Source organism: Melanotaenia boesemani, chromosome 14 (genome assembly GCF_017639745.1).
Source record: "Melanotaenia boesemani isolate fMelBoe1 chromosome 14, fMelBoe1.pri, whole genome shotgun sequence".
NCBI lineage: Eukaryota > Metazoa > Chordata > Actinopteri > Atheriniformes > Melanotaeniidae > Melanotaenia > Melanotaenia boesemani.
The window spans coordinates 34,758,398-34,771,762 of record NC_055695.1 but is presented as its reverse complement, the minus strand read 5'-3'; positions in this window follow the sequence as shown (position 1 = coordinate 34,771,762).

The following is a 13,365-nucleotide window of genomic DNA, read 5'->3' as shown; positions in this document are numbered from 1 at the left end:
GTATGGAGTTTGGCTCATTTCTACAGTATCCTGCTCGGAACTGTAATAGAGTAAAACCTGGCGGCCTCCCCCTTTTCTCTGAAAGAGGTGGCATTGTTATCGCAGTGGTCTTTCAGAGATATCCAAACAAAATGGCAATATATAGTTGGGGACGGCCAGAGTGGTAGCTTTCTACAGGGACTGTTTTAATGCAATAAACTGGGCCTCAGCCTCAGGGGTCCATCGGAGAGGAGCAGTGAGATTTCTATGGCCTTGTTCAGAAACCATTTAATGGAGAAGAGAAGTATTCTCCACATAGCAGACCACAAAATGTCTGCTGTAGCCTGTCAGTCCCAGAAATGATAGCATGTCCTTAACAGTCTCACTGTTAATTAGGCTCCATAAAGCTGTAATAATTTGCATCCCTATTTAACATACAGGAGGAAAATATATAACAAAATACCATATGCACACAACTTAGTTATTGCACAATTAACTTCCATGCATTCATTCATCCATTTTCTGCTGCTTATCCAGAGTCGGGTCGCGTGGGCAGCTGCCTAAGCAGGGAAACCCAGACTTCCTTCCCCCAGCCACATTCACCAGTTCATCCGGAAGGATCCCAAGGCGTTCCCAGGCCAGCAGTCCGTTCAGCGTGTCCTGGATCTTCCTCAGGGCCTCTTTTTGGTGGGACATGCCCGGAACACCTCACCAGGGAGGAGTCCAGGAAGCATCCTAACCAGATGCCCGAGCCACCTCATCTCGCTAATCTCGATGTGGAGGAGTAGCGACTCTACTCTGAGCCCCTCCCGGATCACTGAGCTTCTCAGCCTATCTCTAAGGGAGAGCCCGGCCACCCGGCGGAGAAAACTCATTTTGGTTGCTTGTATTCGAGATCTTGTTCTAGGTGAGGGTAGGAATGTAAATTTACCGGTAAGTCCAGAGCTTTGCCTTTTGGCTCAGCTCCGTCTTAACCACGACAGACTGATGCAGAGTCCGCATCACTGCAGATGCCACACCGATCCGCCTTTCGATCTCCCGCTCCATCCTTCCCTCACTCCTGAACAAGACCCCGAGATACGTGAACTCCTCCACGTGGGGCAGGACCCTATTGCAGACACTTTTGCGGCTGAGGACCATGGTCTCGAACTTGGAGGTGCTGATTCTCATCCCAGCCGAATGCCTTCTCCAAGTCCACAAAGTACATGTAGATTGGTTGGACAAACTCCCATGCCCCCTCAAAGACCCTGAAGAGGCCGTAGAGCTGGTCTACTGTTCAACGACCGGGACGAAAACCACACTGCTCCTCCTCAATCCTAGGTTCGACTATCCAATGCTGCAGATGCTGCAGAGGTGTGTCAGCCAAGACAGCCCTACAGCATCTAGAGCCCTAAGGAACTCTGGGCAGACCTCATCCACCCCTGGGGCCTTGCCAACGAGGAGCTTTTTAACCACCTCAGCGACCTCAGCCCCAGAGATAGCAGAGCCTGCACCAGCTACCCCAGACTCTGCTTCCTCATTGGAAGACGTGTTGATGGGATTGAGAATGTCTTCGAAGTATTCCCTCCACCGCCTCACAACGTCCCGAGTCGAGGTCAGCAGCCCCCCATGCCCGCTGTACACAGTGTTGATGGAGCACTGCTTTCCCCCCCTGAGCCACCGGATGGTAGAGCAGAATCTCCTCTAAGCCATCCGGAAGTCATTCTCCATGGCCTCTCTAAACTCCTAAACTCCTCCCTGCCATTATTTTTGCCTTAGCGACCACCAAAGTTGCGCTCTGCTTAGCCCGCCGATAGCCATCAGCTGCCTCTGGAGTCCCACAGGCCAAAAAGGCCCAATAGGACTCCTTCTTCAGCTTGACAGCATCCCTTACTGCCGGTGTCCATCAACGAGTTCGGGGGTTACCGCCACAACAGGCACCAACGACCTTATGGCCACAGCTGTGGCTGGCCGCCTCGACAATAGAGGCACGGAACACAGCCCATTCGGACTCAATGTCCCCTGCCTCACCTGGGACATGATTGAAGCTCTGCCGGAGATGGGAGTTGAAACTCTTTCTGATAGGGGACTACTCCAGATATTCCCAGGCCTGACCGGCATCCTCCCCCACCATCTGAGCCAACTCACCACTAGGTGGTGATCAGTTCACAGCTCCGCCCCTCTCTTCACCTGAGTGTCCAGGACATGCGGCCGCAAGTCTGACGATATGACTACAAAGTCGATCATCAAACTGCTGCTTAGAGTGTCCTGGTGCCAAGTGCACATGTGGACATTCTTATACCTGAACAAGGTGTTCGTTATGGACAGTCCATGATGAGCACAGAAGTCCAACAACAAAACACCACTCAGATTTAGATTAGGGGGGCCGTTCCTCCCAATCACGCCCCTCCAGGTCTCGTTATCATTGCCAACGTGAGCATTGAAGTCCCCCAGCAGAACCAGGGAGTACCTGGAAGGAGTGCTCTCCAACACCCCCTCCAAGGACTCCAAAAAGGGTGGGTACTCTGAACTGCTATTCAGTGCATAAGCACAAACAACAGTCAGGACCCGTCCCCCCACCCAAAGGCAGAGGGAGGCTACCCTTTCGTCCACTGGGGTAAACCCCAACGTACAGGCACCAAGTTGGGGGGCAGTGAGCATGCCCACACCTGCTCAGTGCCTCTCACCCGGAGCAACTCCAGAATGGAAGAGGGTCCAGCCCCTCTCAAGGACAGTGGTTCCAGAGCCCAAGCAGTACGTCGAGGTGAGTCCAACTATATCTAGCCAGAACCGCTCAACCTCACGCACCAGCTTAGGCTCCTTCCCCGCTAGAGAGGTGACATTCCACTTCCCTTGAGCTAGCTTTTGCAGCCGAGGATCAGACCACCAGGGTCCAAGCCTCTGCTGTGCCCCAGCTCACAATGCACCCAACCCCTATGGCCCCTCCTGCAGGTGGTGAGCCCACGGGAGGGGCCCGACTGGGGCCCCTGGGCAAAGGCCCAGCCACCAAGCGCTCGCCTCCATGCCCCACCTCCAGGCCTGGCTCCACAGGGGGGCCCCTGTGACCCACGTCTGGGCAAGGGAAACCTTGGTCCTTGCTTTCTCATCATCATAGGGGTGATTCGACCTGCACGTTGTCTGGTCCCTCCCGTAGACACCTGTTTGCCATGGGTGACCTTACCAGGGGCATGAGCCCCCGACAACATAGCCGCTAGAATCATCAGGACGCACAAACTCCACTACGATAAGGTGGCGGCTCAGGGAGGAGCCTAAAAAAAAAAAAAAAAAAAGATAACAGTCATTTGGGTCGGAGTTGAGATATGTTCAAGTGGAACGCTTCGTCTAATTAATGTGGCCACACCTCTTGCCTTAGAGGAAAAGGTTGAGTTGAAAACTTGTGGTATCCATTTACAATTCAACCTCCATTGCTCTGTGTGTCTGATGTGTGTTTCTTGTATAACAATTATATCCCCAGATAATGACTTTAAATGGGAAAAGACCTTGCCTCTTTTGTAATTACTCCGTAAACCTCTGATGTTCCAGCTAATCAAGGTTAGACCGCCACCGTGTGGCGGGGCAAGAGAACAAGGTGTAACACAGAAACAAACATCTATTGAGAAACGGCTGGGCGCTGCAGGAAACTGTTGAACAATGTGGATAGTCCAAATCAGCTAACAGCTCCCCACATCCTGTGTATGAAGAAACACTGAACACTTTTAACAGATACTGATTATTCAACTTAAGTAAGAGTCCCAACAGCAGCAGAATTCGCTCGGGAGCAACAGAGGGTTTAATAAATTTGTCTATAAAAGTTTCTGCATCCAAGGCGTTCTGGAAAATCTTCTGCTCCTTGCCATGGATGAAGGTCAGTCTGAGACTGTGCTTGATTCCGGCATCCTGCAGTTTCTTTTTGGCTCCGTCAAAGGCGCAGCACTGTTGAATCTGGTGTTCATGTCTAGTTTACAGATGGCTGCTAGAATACTGGCCAGTGTGGGCCAGTGTGGGCTGAGGGTCAGACAACTCTTGGGCGCTAGCATTGATGTCGGGAAAGCTAGCTTGATGGGACAGGATGCTAGTATCGTCTCTGTCGTCTTTTCCCACAGCGGAAGTTGTGTCAACTTTCTTCATGTTCAGCCTCGGCTGTATATGTTTCTCCTTCACTTTGTTTCTGCTGGAGATGCTCATGATAGTATAAGTGATAGTTTTAGTGAATTTACAGTGAGGATGTGGAGGAGTCACGTGCAGGCACGTCTACTCCATGCCTTAGGGGGCCAGCACCCCCTAAGAAAAATATTTTTGAGTGGAGGGTGACTTTGTGATTGTAGGAATTGATCATTGTAAATCTGAATTCCAAAGTGTCTCATCATATAGTAACAAAACTCTTAGTCCCACTGGGCAAAAACAGTACTGCACTGGCCTCCGAAGATTAGACACAGATTCCAGGTGTCATTCTTTAATGTAGATCTACTATGACTACATCTTAAATACTAATTTGTCATACTTTTCCTTTAGATTCTGGCAGATATCTGTAGCTTGTCAAGCAAAAGCAAATACAGAATTCTTCAAAGAACTTGACAAATACACTCCTCGCTTCGAGATTTTCAAGACCAAGGGGTACATGTTGGCCAGAAACTTAAGGTGTATCTGCAACAAGTCACACCAGAGGTAAGTTTCTCAGACACAAAGTCATTTTTATCTTGTGGGGAACAAAAAATGCAATCCCATTGTGTATGCAGAACTATTAATTGAGTGTCCTGCACCACAGGAGTGATGCATGTTTGACCTGATTTTTCAGAGTACAGATGTTACTGTGAAGTGAACAGCCGTCCTCCGTGGTCTTCCTGCCGTCCTTGGAGATGACAACACAGACTTCTTCAGTACATGCTTTGTAAGTCGTCTTTATTGCGGTTTTTATTCCACACCAGAGGATGTCTACTCTGTTTAATTCTGCTTCTGTTACTTTAATAGCTTTAGTTATTTTTAGTTACTTTTCTTCCACTCAGCCTGAATCAATGCTACTGTACTTCCTTCTTGATGCCCTGATGACTTATCCCCATGAATGAAACAATCTGTTAATTATTTATGCATGTGCAGTATAGATTACTTTCAGTGGCTGTCTTGTGTTTTCTGTCTGACATCTGATATATAATTGTGGCCTTACTGCTGCTGTTGTTGGGACTGCAATGACCCAGACATGTCTCACACCCCCACTGGGATCCTGACCATTGCTCCTGAGGACAGACAGCCATCCCCTGACTCACTGCACCTTCAGTCTTCAGGTACTGTGATCATTGTGGAAGGAAGAATTGTGATGGATGACCTTGGACATGCCATGTGCTTGCTTTTTGGACTTATTAACCCTGAATTTGGAGTACCTCAACAACTGAAGTACACTTTTGACTTCATTTAAAGGGTGCTTCTCTCACTTTGACATAAATCCCAAAAATCCAGTCCCTTACACGTCTTCTGATGCAGCGAATGAACGTAATCCCTACGGGACATCTTGTGTCACATTGATAACTTTACCCTTATTGGACAAGTTATATTTTTTGTTTGATCCCTGTTGTGGGATGGAGCTTTTCAGACCACTAAATGGTTTTATGTTCATGATGAGAAACATTAACACCAACTTCCTTTTAGGTTTTTGTTTTTCATTTTGTGTTAATGCTGACCTGATTGTGGTGATATTGATTACCAGCATCAGGTTCTTTAGCCAGTTCTCTGATTTAATATCTGTTATATGTTGAATGTCTATGTCTAATGCAGTTCTAAACTCATCCACTAAGGATTTTAACCAGAAAGCTCTGCACACGTTTTACCGGGAGCTGTCCCAAACAGAGGGACTCCTCCTGGGCATTCATGTGAAATTGTGATTTTATTCTTCAATCATGGAAACAGAGTTGAACTGTATCTGCTGTCTACTTTGTTGATGTTGAGATGAATGTTACGCCCTGCAAAGGAATACTGAGTTTATCTATAGTTGGGGTTAACAGAGATTGTAGTGTTTTCAACAAAGATGTTGGTGACACCGAGTTAAACCCCAGATGAAGACCCTGGAGCTTGGTTGAAGCGGGTTTAATTGTCTTCATGAACAGTGTGGTGAAAACTGTAATAACGGAAAATAAATCAATCTTAATAAACGCAGTCATCACATACAAAAACAAAGTGCATCTAGTGCATCAAATGCATATTTTAGCGAAATAAGCATTGATATCCAGTCTCATCTGTATTAACCGTAATATAATGAACTTACGGCATTCCTGCCTGATAATTCAGCACAGATGGCATCTGATAACATTCTTATGGTCTTCCTTGCACATGGGATCTTGCTTACAAGTGGAAACCGGGAGACCGGAGGTACGCAACCGAAAACCGGAAGTACATTTTATCGACAATATTTTTTAATAAAAACGTAAAGAAACCATGAATTGTTTATCGAAATAATTTGTAACCACCTTTAATATTATTGAAACCTATCAACCTTTTAAACACCAACTTATTTATTTAAAGAAAAGCCTCAAAGGCAACACATAGATATTGAAGCAGGGTTTTAATGACAGTAATGTTTTAGGGACTGGATATTAGACTGAAGGCCACACAAGGAAATATCAGGTTACTTTTTTCTGAAAAAGTGTGGAAAAGTTTTAAATTACATACAAAGTATGTTGCAATATTCAAATACATAAATCTATTTATCTATTTATGTCTTAATATTACAAGTTATTTCTTACATCCATCCATTATCTTGACCGCTTATTCCATTACGGGTCAGGGGTGAGCTGGAACCTATCCAAGCATTTTAGCAGGTGAGAGGCAGGCTGGACAGGTCACCAGTCTGTCGCAGGGCCAACACAGATAGACAAACAACCATTCACACACACACTCTATCCTAGGGAGAATTTAGAATAACCAGTTAACCTAACAGGCATGTCTTTGGATGGTGGGAGAACCCGGAGGAAACCCACGCATACACGGGGAGAACATGCAAACTCCACACAGAAAGACCACCGCCCTCAAGGTTCAAACCTTCCCCAGCCAAGATTCAAACCGGCGACCTTCTTGCTGTGAGGCTGCGGTGCTAACCACCACACCACCGTGCAGCCAACATGTATGTAGTATTTATGTAGTATATATATATATATATATATATATATATATATAAATAAATAAATATATATATATATATAAATAAATAAATAAATAAATAAATAAATAAATAAATAAATATATATATATATATATATATATATATATATATATATATATATATATATATATATATATGCATTAATTTATTTAATTGGGATCATGAGGACACTTTTATTTTGGAGTAATTTTTGGGAGCAACATATAGTGCAGCACCACATTGTGCTGCGCCTATTTCGTGCTTCTGTTTAATTTCGGATCCTTATATTCAAATTAAGAGGCGGGGCACATGGGCAGAGTTTGTTGAGTGACGCTGGTGTGGTCAAAGTAGAGTGCCTGTAGAGAGAGAGTGGAGCCATCTCCGTTCACTGCAATGGTTCAGTTTTTTCACAGCAATGGCGGCGTATGGAGCCCCTCAAAAGTTCCCGGACAATGGAGCAGATTGTCGGAGCTACACTTCTTCAAGGTAAGATGTTTTAATAGTCATATTTCCATATCAGTTGTGCATCGAAATCAACTTGACAGGAGTAATTAAATATGTTGACGGATTGTCACCGTCTAGATTAATATATTTAGAGATTATAAACCGATAAAAGTTTATGCTAGCACACTGATAGCAACAGATGCCACAGGCTGATGAATGTAAATTCTGTTCGTCAATATAAATTGATCCAACACCGTTGATAGCGAGGTTAATGTGTAGGGAGAGCGATTGTAGTTACATTTTTATTTAATTTTAATGTATTTATAAGGCTGTGGAATTATGGACAAAGATATGAAGATGAATACACAGTATTAGATAGCACAATACTCTTAGTATATATGTTTACAATCTTTGCAACTATAAAACCTGTTAAATGTAACAAACATGTTAACCTTAAGAACTTAACAAAATATACAAATACAAAATAAGTGGCTGATTGTACTTGAATGCATTTGCTGCACTAGACAGCACTCAGCACTCTCCCAGTGTGCAGGATGAGAGCAGCAGAGAGATGCTTAAGGGAAGTATATCACTCTTCCCTCGTGCAGCATTGTCCTGAAGAACTTTCAGCAGTTCTGGGGTTGCCTGACGTTAACTGGGATACTGTTCTTCTAAACCTTCCTGGTTTGGCCACTTTTAAGTGTTGTTTCCTGTCTTTTTTTCTACATTCTGCAACCTCAACCATATAAATCTCCCTGTGATGTGTTCTCTGTGTTTAATTTAAAAATATTAAACTTCCCAATGATATGGTCTTTGAAAATGTGTAAATGCTTTGTTTTAATATGATTACTACACATATTTTTTTTGTTTTTACAGTCCCTGATGGTGGTCAAATGTATCCTGCTGACTTTGGCCATCCATATTTTCCTTCTGTCCCTGTCTTTGGGGAAGCCATACATACGCACGCCTTTCTCTGAGCGATTGGAGCATCCCCATGCAGCACAGCATACCATGGTGAAGACTGTATTCAAGGATAGCAGAGAAAGGAAATGGCTAGACATGCTGATCTAGTCGAGTTTTATTGTAAAGGAATTCTTTTAGGTATTAAATGCATTTGGAAAACAAAGGGTGTTTGTCTGATTTATTATGTATATGTAGGGAGTAAGTCTTGGGATAGTTAACAAATAGTGATAGAAAGCCATGTATTTTCCATGAATTGAAATCAAAATTTTATTTATTTGCCATGGATTTTCTGTAAGAACACATTATATTGTGAGTCCAGACTTGTGTAGTTATTAGTCTGCCTCAGTCAAAATAAGTCTTAAGACTTAAAAGCAATTCACACAAGTAGATACTAATAAGTAAGAATAGATAACCCATTTATTTGAAATGAATTGGGATCTAAATTTTATTTATTGGATATAGATTTCCTGTAAGAACAGTTATCATTATGCTGTGAGCCTAGATTTATTGTGTAGTCACTTGGTAAATCATTGTCGTCACCTGTTGGTATGCCTCAGTCTGAAAGATAAAGTTAAAAAAACAGAAAATATTACGATTTACATTGATGTTGATGTCAAACAGGTTTAGTAAACTTAACATGATTCATATCAATGAACACAACTATAAAAATATTGCAAAGCAAAGCCTTCATTTATCATTATTTACCGATTATCGTAGTTTTCTTATTATTTTGTATTGGCCGCCAAGCACTTCCTGAACTTTTGAGGCTACATGGACCACGTGATCGGCAAGCGTTTTGAGCTTCCGGTGGCGCCACTCTCTCTAGAGGCACTCTGCTCTGCCCCTACTACATTCAGCCCACGTCTAGAAGCCCCGCCCCTTAATTTGAATATAAGGATCCGAAATAAAACAGAAGCACGAAATAGGCGCAGCACAATGTGGTGCTGCACTATATGTTGCTCCCAAAAATTACTCCAAAATAAAAGTGTCCTCATGATCCCAATTAAATAAATTAATGCATATATATATATATATATATATATATATATATATATATTCAATAATTTAGTTATTTTTCTATTTATTTAATTTTGAATAAAACGGCTTTCCATAAGGGACTACACACTGCACCATCAAAGATCACAGCTATTGTGGATGCACCACTGCCCCAAAATGTGAGTCAACTGAAATCCATATTGGAGCTTAGTGTGGCTTCTTCGAAAGTCTAGAACAGTCTCCTTGTTCTTGTCCACATTTAAAAGGAGGTTGTTACTGCTGCATCACATGGACAGCTGGCTGACCTCCATCCTGTAGTTTGTCTCATTGATGTTTGAGATGAGACCACCACAGTTACATCTCTCTGTGGTGATGGAGCTTGAGGTGTTATTGCTGACCCGTACTGCTTGTAGCCTCTCACTCAGGAAGTCCAGCAACCAGCTGCACAGTGAGGTGTTGAGTCCTAGCTGGTCCAGTTTGGTGATGAGCTGTTGTAGGATGCTGAACTGAAGTCTATGAACATCATTCGTACATATGACTCCTTAATGTCCAGGTGGGTGAGAGCAGGGTGGAAAGCAGCACAGATAGCACTCTCAGTTGATCCGTTAGCTCAGTAAGCTAACTAGAATGGGTCCAGGGTGGATCTGATGTGAAACATGACTAGCCATTCAAAGTGGTTCTTGATGATGGGGTGAGGGCGACAGGGCGGTGGTCATTAAAGAAGGTTGGAGCAGGCTTCTTTGGCACAGGTATGATGGTGGTGATTTTGAAGCATGCTGGAACAGCAGCCTGGCTTAGAGAAGTGTTGAAGATGTCTGTGAAGGCGTCTTTGAGGTCTTCTTAATGGTTCAAAACTTTTCAAGTGTGTTTGGGAAATGAGCTGCAAACACAATGCCAGGCACAGATGTCAAGTGAAGGAAAACAACTTTACCCAAACTACAATCCAAGGAAACTACTGTACTGGCAGAGGTTTCCAAAATGGGAACAACATGACTGCATGTAGCATCGGTTACACTATCTTGCAGCAAAGAAAAACCTGCACCTTTGAATTTGTGAACAAGGGCCCATTTGGCACATGATTGTCCTGAGCTAAAGAAGAAATCAATCTGTCTATACTTTATTTGTCCTTAACTAAAAAAAAAAAAAAAACAACTAAATTTGTTTTTTTCTATTGCCTTTCCCAGTGTTTTGATATAAGATAATTTCTCCTAAACTGTGCCCTGTGAAAGATCTTAACTCTTTTACAATTGATGCAGTAACCAGCTAGTCTTTCCAATGTAGACAGTCGAACTGTGTCCAGGTAAAGTTCACTAGATGCCCCATATAATTTAGTCTTAGATAAATAATTGTTTTCCTGACAGAAACTATCATCTTTAGTCATCCGTGTGTAAAGTTCAGCTATGGCATTTCCTGGCTTTATGGTTTGTGAAATAACAGGAGTAGACTGCATCATATATATCTTCAATTTTGTTAGGATCTGTCTTCTTCCTGCTCAATCTAAAGTTTAGCTTCTCTTGAAAACCTGGCTTGAGAAACAATGGCTTTATTTGAGCCTCAATTGGAACCTCTATGAAGGATGAAGATCTTTTTTCTGACACACTAGTCCCACAAGACAGGCATCCTAATTGTTCACCTTCTGTTGGCCCAAAAAAAGATTACTGCAATATTTATGCAATACAATACGAGGGGATGATGCAGAGTGGGAGAAAAAAAGGAAAAGCAACTTGAACATTTTAAGCAAATCAGTAAGGGCCTTATCAGTTACTTTACGGCAGTTTATGTAAGCCATGATGATCAAAAGGCTGCCTCCCTCGGGGGGGTCAGTCACCCTGGGCACGCCAATTAGGATGTGTCCGTAGGGACAAAGGGAGGGGTGGGGAGGACGGGGGTGGAGTCTACTCTCTTCTCTCTCTCGCTCTACCCCCTTCCACCGGGGGCTGCTTTGGAGTGGTTTGGGGCACTGGGCCTTGGGCCCAACCAGGACATGGGTGTGCAAGTTCTCAGATGTTTGCACCTGTCCATAGGATACATACCCGTAACATACATATGGCCTCACTGAAATAGTCCAGATATGATTACCAGCTAACACAACACACTCATTTGCTAATAAACATAAAAAAACATGAAATAATCACTTAAACAGCGTAAAAGCAACTTTTTATGTTTACAAACACTTACCAATAGCGTGACTGCGGCGTACCCATGCTGGCGCGGCTAACTCTTGAGGCTAACTCACGAGGCATATGCTAACACAATTACTGAACAGAGCTGAACATCTTCACTTCCTCACAAAACACTTTGTAATTTCGGCACTCAAAACCACTAGCAGCATGAGAAAACAAGCTAACAAGTGTAATGGTTATGTTTAGTGTTACACACATGTTACATACCTGGTAAAGAAGAAATAAATGATCACAGGAGAGACTCAATGATGTTTCTTGGTGAAGGAATTTACTGGAATGGAGAAATCCTGTCAAATCCTTTTGTGAGCATGCGCAGAAGAACAATCGATCCCAGAGTAACGGATCAATGCTGCACTGTAGAGCACTGAAAACACGACCTAAACAGTCTATTAGATAGTCTGAAATAGCATAAAAAGTTACTTTAACAATTACTCTAACAACATACATTCAAATCTTCATAGGGAGATAGGTTTTACTGGTTTTAGTGTTTCACACATTTTAAACTCAGTTATTATCATAAGTTCAATTAATTATTTTCTCATCTCTCCAAAACATGTATAGAGAGCATCTCACCTCTGTAGTGAGACAGCATATTTTCAAAACACACACACACACACACACACACACACACACACACACACACACACACACACACACACACACACACACACACATAAACTGAGATTGTTTCACTATTATATATATATTATATTTTATTTTCATTTCAGTATAATAATGACTTAATGTTAAGAGTCAGCATTCAGTAGATTTCTGTTAAAAGATGAAGGCTGCAGGAGTGAGTGGTTATCTTTAGAAGGGCTGAGTAGCAGACAAAACAAGAAATACCAGTCATGCTGACACACTCACACCTGTGAGAAGCGACCTTGGGACCAAGATTATAATAGTTTTGGATTTTTTATTAGTTTTAATTTTTATTTCATTTTGACTTTTTATTTTCAAATTCAGTTAGTTTTAATTAGTTTCTAGAGCAAATTTTCTAGTTTTTATTAGTTTTTGTTTTTTAAAAATGCTTAGTTTTAGTTTAGTTTTTATTAGTTTTAGTGTTAGTTTTAGTTTTTGGTTTGTTTTTTATAAATTAGGGTATGTAGCGACTATCTGGGGTGTGTTCCCATTTATTGAATGAATGAATGAGGATCTGAAGTCCAGGATGGCGGTCTACAGCAACAGGATGGATGGATGGCCCCGAGGTTATGACAGGTGTGGAGGTATAGTAGAGGCCATGTGTAAAAGCATTGAGAAGTGGAAAAATGTTAAGGAGCGGAGAAGTGATGGAAGTGGTCAAAACCGTGCGACCTCCCGTCACCCGAGAACCCCATGGTCACCTACACGCCTATATGCACTTTTCTCCCAAACAAACAAACACCACCACAATAAACCTGAAGCAAACAACAGAAATAATGGCTCCTACAGGGTATTTGTCAGGTGCAAAATTCAAAACAATCAGAATAAGCACTGTATAATAAAAACTTGAACTTAACAATTTTTAAAAACTGAATCAGGAGGAAACATGAACAGCATCGACAATTTAAACACAACAGCCCAGAAGATAGCAGCCTCAAGTTAAAAAAAATGTGTGCAATGCTGCTTCTGAGATCGTGTGCTATGTAAAAATCATCAAAACCAACATACTAAAGACACACATCAACATAACATGAATCCAGTTCACAGTCCTTG